Source organism: Tursiops truncatus, chromosome 13, assembly GCF_011762595.2.
Source record: "Tursiops truncatus isolate mTurTru1 chromosome 13, mTurTru1.mat.Y, whole genome shotgun sequence".
Lineage (NCBI taxonomy): Eukaryota > Metazoa > Chordata > Mammalia > Artiodactyla > Delphinidae > Tursiops > Tursiops truncatus.
This window is the reverse complement of record NC_047046.1, coordinates 14,761,251-14,771,849: the sequence shown is the minus strand read 5'-3', so window position 1 is coordinate 14,771,849 and position 10,599 is coordinate 14,761,251. Positions and strand designations below refer to the sequence as shown.

At 49.0% G+C, this 10,599-nt stretch overlaps 1 non-coding gene across 1 annotated transcript; it reads right to left on the bottom strand.

Moving 5' to 3' along the window:
• Positions 1-9,773: 9,773 nt before the first annotated feature.
• On the bottom strand, positions 9,774-9,910 carry LOC117307782 (small nucleolar RNA SNORA70). Its single transcript, XR_004521657.1, has one exon. It is a non-coding gene; the product is annotated as a small nucleolar RNA SNORA70 (small nucleolar RNA).
• Between the last annotated feature and the right edge of the window lie 689 nt (positions 9,911-10,599).

Genomic DNA, 10,599 nt, shown 5'->3' with positions numbered 1-10,599 from the left:
TAAGGTCTTATGCAGGTCTTATGCAGGTAGCCAAGTCCTGGCCTCAGGGAGCCCTCCTGGTGGGGGTGGGGGAGGCACCCACCCCTTTCAGGTGGATTCGGAACACCTGCCCCCAACCCGTCTCCCACTGTGCCATCGGATGCCCGCAGGTGAGGGGGCAGGGTCCCTCCAGCACAGTGCCCTGTGGAAAGGGGGCGTCTGTAAACTGCACTGGGCAGCCATTCCCACCTGCTAAGACTTCAAAAAAGGAGGCTGAGCCAGGTGCAGAGGAGGGAGGGGGCGCGGGAAGCTGCTGTCTGCCTACCTGTCACCTGGCAGTCAGAAGTTACAGTCTCACGTGACTCACAGTACGAGCTCAGTAAAAATGAACTATTATTATACATGGACGGAACACTTTAAGTGCACTATCTCATTTCACCCTCACAACAACCTTAAGAGGAAGGTTCTGTTATTATTACCCCCACTTTACAGATGAGGAAACTGAGGCACGGAGCTGGCAGTGCACCCAGACAGTCTGGCTTCAAAGCATGGGTTTTTATGCTCAGCTGACTCTACCTCCCCCTCTTCCCCTGGGAAAACCCAGGCTGGCCGCAGGCACTCCAGTCGCAGGGATGGAGCTGAGGATGGATGGGGCCGCTTACCGGGCAAAGGCGATGAGCTGGCGGCTGCACAAAGCGTGCGAGCAAGGGAGGGATAGATTGGAGATGGTCTAGATGGGTAGACGGCCCACGGACAGATGAAGTGCAGAACAGGTAGAGAGTGTCTTCAGAATCGTCCCGGGGCTAACGGGTCCGGGCTTTATCCCCCCAGGCGCCTCCGGGCAGCCAATGGGGCCCCAGGACAGGCCACACCCCCTCCAGGCCCCGCCCCCTGGCCCAAGGCCGGGGGCTTCCAGGAGGGGAACCAGCAGCTAGCGGCGCCTCTCTCTGGCAGCTGCTTCTGTCTTTTTCCCAGTCCCGCTAGCCACCTCCCCTTCCCCATCCACAACCTCACTTGCAAATGAGGACAAATACCTACTTCCCTAGGGATTTTAGGAGGCTGCTGGAGGAGGGTGTGCGATAATGCACTTAAAGTCGCTAGCGCGTGCTTGGCACTTAGTAGACACCCAAGAAACAAACAGTGGAGAAAGTGGATACTATTATCATCCCCGTCTTACAGAAAGGGAAACTGAGGCACACAGTAAGAGGGATGAGCTGGCACTTGAACGCAGCAGTCTGACTCCCAAAACTGCAATCTAAACACAGTTTTTAAAATTGCTGTCCCCTGTCATCCTTTATGACCCCTTTGTCCTAAAGGGGCAGATAGCCTTATGGGTAAGACCCAGGAGGGTCAGGGTTCAAATCCAGGCTCTGCCCTTTACTAGCTGCGTGGCCCTAGGCAAGTCACTTTGGCTCCTGGGGGCTCTGTTTGCTCATCTGTAAAATGGGAATGATAATGGTACCTCCCTCCTAGGATTAGATGACATGATAACATATGTATGTATGGAATTGAGTGTGAGTGTTCAGTAAGTGCTGGCAGCCATCACCATCATCCTCACCATCATCTTCATCATCACAGAAGTGGAAGGTCTTGCCTCCCTGCCCCATGCCAAGCCTCGGATCTGTCGCTGGCTGTCTGCAGGGGTCTGCATCCCCACAGGGGTGGTGCGCGCACGCACACACACACACACACACACACACACACACACAGAGTCGGCTTTCTCCCTGGCCCCTTCAACAAAGCTTTCTTGTCCAACTGGCCAGGAAAAGAATATCGATGAGACAGAGGGCAGAGAGGGCACAGACAGACCACACAGCCATCCCCCTCCATGCGACAAGCTGTCCCCCTCTGACTATCCACAGGCCATCCCTGTAAGGCCAGCAGGTCCGGGGAAGGGCCCAGGGAGCCAGACGGAACCCCCACCAAAGTGGCTGATGCAACCGACACCTGACATTGCCACACCACTCGGCCCTGATCTTCCCACTCCCCGAGGGGCGGAACCAAGGGCTCTGAGACCGATGCAACCGACACCTGACATTGCCACAACACCCGAGAGATTACCAAAAAAGGGCTGCTTCACACAGCAAGCACCTCCCCTGCGTCCACCCCTATAAATTTTGTTCGCGCCCACACCGGGGCGCGACTTCTCTGGCCCCTTTCTCTCGGAGCAGTGAACCTCGCCCGGGAGCGTTCCCAAATAAAGCTTGCTTAAGCTCTCCTCCATTTTTTGGTGCCGTTCCTTACAATCCCGAGCCCCCGTTCCTAGTGGGACATCCACAGCTGTGTGTTGGGGATCCAGGGTGGCGGAGCTGAAGGGATGTGAGCATCAGGAAGCTCACGTGTAGCCACAGCCTCCTGGTGTGCATCTGAGTGTATACAGCTGGCGCTCACTTTGCCCGAGTATCTGCTTGTGCCTGATTCCATGTCAAGTGTTTCCTATGTGGGTTTTCACTTAACCCTCAGACAGCTAGGGGAGTGGGCATTTTGAATCCCACCTCACAGGTAAGGAAACAGGCTCAGAGGTGAAGTAAAACTGCCCAAGGTCACCCAGGAGGCAGGGATGAAATGAGTCAACTGAAATAAAACCGCACAAGGTGAGAGCTGTGAGTTTCAGTTTTATTCTGAGTCCTTCATGGATACAAGGCTGATGGAGGGGTTGGAGGTGGGGGTCAGGGAGGGCATCTGGCCCAGCCTGGTCACAGTCAGAAGTCCCAGATTTAGGCTTTTGATGCTGCCTCCACACGGGGGATTAAGCTCCATTCCAGTGGAACAGCACCCTGACTGGGCGGTGGGAAGCTGCAAGTGGTGGAAACAAGGTGATTAATTCTTTCTTTTGACTTCTATGTATTGGTCCATTAATTTCAACAAGAATGGATCACGGCTGTGATTTGAAAAACACCAAATTAAGAAAATCAATCCTATAAGAACCAAAAAGAGAGGAAAAGACAAAATATATATCATTTTTGATATACCGTCTGGGCATTTAAAAAAAAAGTAACTTTACTGGGACTTCCCGTGCTTCCAATGCAGGGGGCATATGGGTTCCATCCTTGGTCGGGAACTGCATACCATACTGCACAGTGCAGCCAAAAAAAAAAAAAAGTAACTTTATTGAGATATAATTCACAAGGCATACAATTCACCCATTTACAGAGTATCAGCTTTAGAACATTTTCATCATCCCACAAAGAAACCCCCGACCCAACAACAATCACTTCTCCTTCTCCCCCCTCCCTCCAGCCCCTGGCAACGACCAATCTGCTTTCTGTCTTTATGAATTCTTCTATCTGGACGTTTCATATAAATGGGATCATATACTGTGTGGCCTTCTGTGTCTGGCTTCTTTCACTGAGTATTCTGTCTTCAAGGTTCAACCACATTGTAGCATGTGTCAGTGCTTCCTTCCTTTTTATTGTTATTTATTATTTATTAATTTTAATTTTTTTTTTAAATTCAAGATCCATTTGTTCTCTAGTTCTGCCCACACCCTCCTTGAAAGGGCGTTGAATCCTTCCGTTCACTTTAACACCTTGTGCTGAAAACACGTGTTCCGAGGTTTCGACTATGAGATCCACATTCTTAAAGCACTAATTCTTAAACCTCATCTAGATTTCTCCCCTTGGATGGGAGGAGATGACCCAAACACAGCGAAGAACAGCTAGGACTGTGGGCTCTGCTCGCCCAGAAGACCTTGCGGCTTCCCTGACCACCCGGCTGGAGCCAGGATTAGGGCCCTGAGACGAGGGGCACCTGCTGGGCTGCTGCCCCCGCCTCCTGTCCTGTTCACTAGGCTGGCTGTCACCTCTAGTTTCCCTGGAGTTCGGGCATTCCGGACGGTCTCTGCTCACACTTCTGTGACACGCCTGCTGCCTCAGCATCGCTGATCCACACCAAGGGGGAAAGGCACACAGAACTGCTTTTCAGCACACCAACGTTCCACACAGAAGTTAAGCCTGCAGGTTCTTTGTCATCAGAGGACATTTTCAAGGCCATGACTTTCCCGGGCTCTCCACTGCCCTTGCCGGCAGACGGGATGTGCGTGGCCGTGGTGCTGAGTGGGCGCACCCCCCCGGCTCCACTCCGGTTCACTCTCCTGGAGAACTGAGGGCGGTGCCCTGGGCTCATCAGCAGGCTCTACCCTGAACCCAGTCCTAGAGTGACAAGAGCCACACCTGCAGGTCTGTTCCACTGACCAGCCGCACAGGACCGAGCTGAGCCACGGACCTTGGTCTGGATTGTGTTGGCTGGTCGTTCTTGCCTAGGTTCACAGGCCAACAGCCGCTGCTCTCCCTTTCCTGCTCATCACCGCACCAGCGGCTCACTCCTACCTGCTGCCGTCACACGCCTGCCAACCTCGTGTTCGGGGGCCAGCCAAGAACTGAGACCCCAGCAGGCCCCCAGTTCCCAGCAGGCAAACTCCCCATTAAACTACTGCTGCCTAGCGGTGTTCTCGAGGCTTCAGAGCCGGGAGAGTGCGGAGAGCTGCTGGAGGGTCTTAGGGGGAGGCTGGCCGCTGTCATTGTACAAACCTCAGAGAGATCAGTTCATGCCCATGACTCTAGCATCCAAGGCGTGTCCGTTTCCAGATAGCAAGTGAGTCAGTTTCCTGACAGAACCAAGTTCAAATCCAACTTTTGCCATGAACTTGCTTTAACGGATAGTAGTATCCACCCCTTAGATTTGTCGTGAGGATTTAATGACTTAATTGATGTAAAGTTGTAAGGACAGTTGTAAGCCCAGCATATACCAAGATATTTGCAGGGGGTTTCAGTCTCAGAACACAAACCGCATGTGCACCAAATGAAGACTTTTTTATTTTCCTCTAACTCTGCTTAATTTTTATTTCAAGCAGGTAAATAATTGGAGACCATGAGGGGTTTTCCCTCCCCCCTCCCCACTAGGGGTGGCAGTGACATTCCAGGGCTGAGTCAACACAAGATGGGGTGGGGATGCTGCCTGGTCCTCACTTGTCTGACCCCCGCCCCAGCTTGCTGGGGGGGCGCTTCCTCATTCCCTGCCACGTGAATCCTTGTCCCACAGTCTGGGGGCCACGGGCAACCATTCCAGAGAAAGGTTGGAGACTCAAGGTATCTTCACTCCCCTCCCTGTTTTGGCCACTGCCTTAAACTTTCTCTTATCTCCATTCCCTGAGGCAAAGTGCACGGCCCCTCTTCCAGCAGCAGAGTGTGGAGTAGATGCCTATCAACTGTACATCTGCAGGAAAGTTTGAATAAGTCGTTAAACTTTGGTAGCTTGAACTATCCGCTGGAGACTATTGATACCATGAAAATCAACAAATGTTACAAATGAGGACTCCTTCCTTCTTTCCTTCCTTCCTTCTTTTCCTTTTTCTTTTTCTCTCTCTTTCTCTGTCTCTCTCTGATTTGCCTCTTTGTCTCTCAATGTCTCTCTTTCTTTGTCTCTGTCTCTCTGTGTTTGTCTCTGTCTCTCTGTTACTCTCTGTCTCTCACTGTCTGTCTCCTCCCCAGGGGAGGGAAGTGAGGGGGAGGGAGTGATAAGTTAATATTCTCGAAATATTATTCCTCCATGATACATGCCTCTGCTATGCATTTCCCCTGATTATACAGAAAAATAACTATGGCAAAAGGGAAAAACTTGTTACTGCGGATCCCGGACTGGCTCTTGTTCATTGCCCCCTCTTTACTGAATGGTTGCAGTCAGTTTCTTTTCCAGCTTTTTCTCTGTCATCAGCTAGCTTCTCAACATCTGCGTCCATGCAGTGGGCCTGTTTCTCCCTCCGTTTTAAAACATAGGACTTTAGTCAGTTAAGCTCGCTTTGAATGAGAATGAAAAAAAAAAAAGCACCTCGTTATTTAAGCACCCTCTGAGGAGAATCTTTCTGCAAAGCAAAGAATCCTCTTGTAAGAAATATTGTTATTTTCCACTACTTTTGCAGGTTTGGGTATAGGGACTTAAAAAAAAAACATTTTATTTTAGAATAGTTTTAGATTTACAGAAATGGAAATCTAAAACTGCATAGATAGTACAGAGTGTTCCTATATACCCCACACCCAGTTTCCCCTATTATTAATTTACATTAACACGGTACATTTGTCACAATTAGTGAACCACTGTCGATATATTATTATTCAATGAAGTCCATATTTTACTCAGAGTTCCTTAGTTTCTCCCTGACGTCATTTTTCGGTTCCAGGATCCCATCCAGGACGGCACGTTACATTGAGCCATCCTGTCTCCTTAGGTTCTTCTTGGCTGTGACAGTTTCTCAGACTTCCCTTGTTTTTGATGACCTTGACAGATTTGAACAGACCTGTCGTGGATTTTATGTTTTTTCTCATGAGTGGAAGGACGGGGGTTATAGGATTTGGGGAGGAAGACCATGGACGCGATATCTCATCCCATCCCATTAAGACCATGCCAACTCCCAACACGACTCATCACTGTGGATGCTGACCTCGATCACCTGGCCCAGGTGCTGGTTGTCAGGTGTCCCCCCTGTAACGTTCCTCTTTCTTCCAGGTGTGGAGTGTTTCTGAGTTGCGTCCATGTGTATGGCGCACAGATCCCATATTTACTTGGGGGACTTCCTGTCCCTGTGTTGTGATTGTCCTTCTGTCTGCATGTCACTTGGATCTGTCTGTCTCAGTGGGGGAATCATTACACAAAGCCCAAGGACTGACTAACACGCTTTCCCCTCCCCTGGTGACAGTAACGCCTCTCGTGTTGGGTCCACACTGCCTGTTAGACAGATTCTCTAGCTCATGCTCTCCAGTATGGTAGCCCCTGGCCACCTCTGGTTATTTACATTAAAGTAAAATTTTTATTGAAGTACAGTTGATTTACAATATTGTGTTAATCTCTCTTGTACAGCGAAGTGATTCAGTTATACATATATATATACATTCTTTTCCATTATGGTTTATCACAAGATATTGAACATAGTTCCCTGTGCTATACAGTAGGACCTTGTTGTTTATCCATCCTAAGGTTATTTACATATCGATTAAACAAAATTAAACAAAAGTTACAATTCAGTTCCTCAGTTGCAGAATCACAATTCAAGAGCTCGGTATGCATGGGTGGTGAACGGCTACCATATTGCACAGCGGAGATTACGGACCATTTTCATGCCATGTTTCCATGATGGCCCCCGCCTCCTTGCCCCACTCCGCCCTCATCCCCACCTCTCTCATTTCCCCAGGACAAATGATGTTATCAGTATTGTTCTCCATGAACCTACAGGTATTGATGCAATCATAGACTGGTGTATCAGGAACTTTTTGTTCTTGTTGTCTTTTTAAAAGCAACATTGTTGTTTGTTTAAAAAAAAAGTCATCACACCCCTGTTTGAGGAAAGCATCCTAAGAAGTTGTTTGGAAAATCTGGGATTTTTGAAGAATGCACTAATCATTCCATCTCTAGACCGCTGTTCTAATCTACAGATCCTGGACTTGAGCTGCAGCATCTAGATTTCCAGTCTCCAGCCACCCTGCTCACTTCAGACTGGCTCCTACTGCCAATCCTAATTGGCAAGAGCCAATTCCTTAATATCTACCCTGCTGCTACTGTCTGTCTTGAATTCAGTGCGTTTTATGTACTGACCAACTCCTCGGTCTCAGGTCTGAATTCACAGGGAGCTTCTATCAGTAACAGAGGACCACTCAGTTCAGTCCTGGGTTTTTCCTCCAATCGCATGGCTTGTCCCTACACTTGTGCTATTAAAGGTATACAAGTATATCGAGTTGTACCACCTCCTATATTGTGCGATATTTAATACACTGCACCCTTAAAGCTGGCTATCCATTTATCTTTATTTCAAAAATCTGAACATGGGGCCAGAACTGTTCCCCTTTTTCCTCTGGGCCCCGTTTTCCCCATCCACTATAAGGATGGCTTAGATGGCCTTGACAAATTCTTTCAGCTCAGATATCATGGCTGTGAATTTGTAAGTCTCTTGGGACAAGACCACCTATGTTGGATGTGGGATCCCTCAGTGATTGGTCCCATGGGCTATTTGCTGGGCAAGTGACTTAACCTTTCTGTGCCTCAGCTTCTCCCTTAATAACGGACTCCTTTCCTTATCAGGGCAAGAGGAGAGAGGGAAAGTTCCTCTGCACAGGGTTTCAAACTCAAAGAACTCCAGGAACCAGGCAGGAGCCTTCTGGGTCTTAGGGATGCAATAGAGAAAGATGGGGACAGTGGCAAATAGAACAGTCCCCCACGGGATAGCTCTACAGAGGACAGAGTGAATCAGCTCCGGCCAGCAAAAACGTGGCCCCCTAGTTTGAGACCCTCTCTGCTCTAGAATGATTGATCATCTTGGCAAGGGTCTGAGACATTAGCTAAGACATATTGGGTGTTAGAAGATCCAGGGCAAATCCCAGCTGGGCTACTCAGCAGCTAGACTGGATGCTTGACTGCATGAACTCCAGTTCTCCTACCTGTTAATGGAACTGAACCTCTGTGCCTTGGAAAGTGTATGACGCAGAGTCCAGAGTTAAACCTGCAAATTCAGAGGGCCAGTTAACTGTGTCCAAGACTCCATCCCTCCCCTTTACGCAGTTCCCTTGCCCTGGGAACAAGAAGGCCAGCTGGGGGTGAAGATGGTGAAATGAAGCTTAATGAATAATCCGGGAGACTGGCCAGGGTGTTTGGCAGCCTGAGGTGTCAGGGACAGTGCCTGGCTAACAAATGTGGATCTGGGAGGGGATGGGTCAGTGACTTGGACCCCTCTCCAGCCTCATCTGCTCTCTGATGCAGCCACTCTGGCTTCCTCACTCCATCCTCTTCCAGGTCAGGAGCTCTGGGTCTAAGCCCTGGCTCTGCCCCTGCTGTGTGACCTCAGGAAAATGACCTAGCCTTTCTGAGCCAAATCTGATTCCACAATGTGGAGTTCATTACAATACCTACCTCCCCCAGGGTGTTGTAAGCGTCCTGTGATAGAACGATGTCATGTTCCCAAACTTCGTACATTCACGTGCTGCCTTTGCAATTTTTGCCACACTGTTGTGTCACACCTTTTATAATACTGATAAAGCAACACTAGCAGCAGCAGCAGCAAACACAGGATACTTCCTATTGTTCTAAATAGTTTACATCTGTTAATTTTTTTTTTTTTTTTTTTTGGCTGCACTGTGCAACATGGGGGATGGTTCTTTGACCAGGGATCGAACCCGTGCCCCATGCATGGGGAGCGCAGAGTCTTAACCACTGGGCTGCCAGCGAAGTCCCCATCTGTTAACTCTTTTGATCCTCACATAAACTCCACTAGGGAAGCAGTACTTTTTTTTTCTACGCACCAAATGGAAATTCAGTATTATAATCAAAACTTCAAAGTCTTCCTCCCATACTGCTTTAATGTAAGGAAAAATAGCTTTTAATTTAATTTAATTTTTGGACAGGAAAGTAGTATCTATTGGTGGGCATGAGTAAGGAGAGGACAGTGCCAAGGCTCTCATGAATGCAGGACCTGCCATTTGTCCAGGGGGCCACGATTAGGGATGTATTCGACCCCACAGTCATCCGGGATGAGCCACTTTTCTGCCACCATGTTTTCAAATTCATCTGCTTAAACTTCGTAAATCCCCACTCCTTGGAGATGTGAATCTTCTGGGGGCCAGGGAACTTGAACTCAGCCTGTGTAGGGCCTCAATCACATGCTCCTTGCTCTGCAGCTCGGTGCGGATGAACATTATGACTTGGCCAATGTGGACCCTGGCCACTGTGCCCTGGGGCTTTCCAAAGGCACCGCGCATACCTGTCTGGAGCCTAGATTGGGGACCGCATGCCGGACATGAATGTCCACTGGAAAGGGCTGTCTCCAAGGTCCCTTAGGGCAACCCATACAGGCAACAGGCTGCATACACTACTGGGGAAGTAGTATTTTATCCCCATCTTACACTTGAGGAACCAACGCACAGAGAGGTTAAGTAACCTACCCAAGCCACAGCCAGTAAGTGCAAAGCTGGTATTTGTACTAGAGGCTGGCTTCAGGGTCTGTGTTCTAATTGTTACTGCCTCTTCATGCCAGAAACTTACTGCTACTATTTAATATTAAAAAAAGAAAAAAACCTCCATTTTTAAACTTTAATACATGCCTTAGCTTCTTCCTAAGCAATAACATCCATAAAATTATGTGTATTACTTTATACACACACACACACACACACACACACACACACACACACACAGAGGATATAAATACCCAACTAGTAAAAAACCTTTGGGAATCTCTCATCAACACAAAAGGGCTGGCATACAGTAGGCGTGCAATAAATGCAGCCATCATGCTTCTTGTCCAAACCTGAACTCTATGCTAAGGCCCCACTCCTCCAGGAAGCCCTCCCTGATCACACCCACCCTCAGCTGCCCTATGGGGACCTTCTGCTCTCTGTTCTCCTAGGGGGTGTTAGGGTTGTCACTGAATTAGTGACTTCCTCTCCCCTCCAGGCTGGGGGCCACCTCAGGGCATGAACTGGGTTTATCACCTCTGTGTCCCCAGTGCCCAGGCCAGGACAGGACACCTGTCAAGGATGGTGTTTGTTTAATGTGAGGATGGGGATGAAACTGCTAAAGTCCTCATCAAGGATCATGACCAAGCAGTTCCTCTTGACCCCAAGTGGCCAGGAGTTAATCATC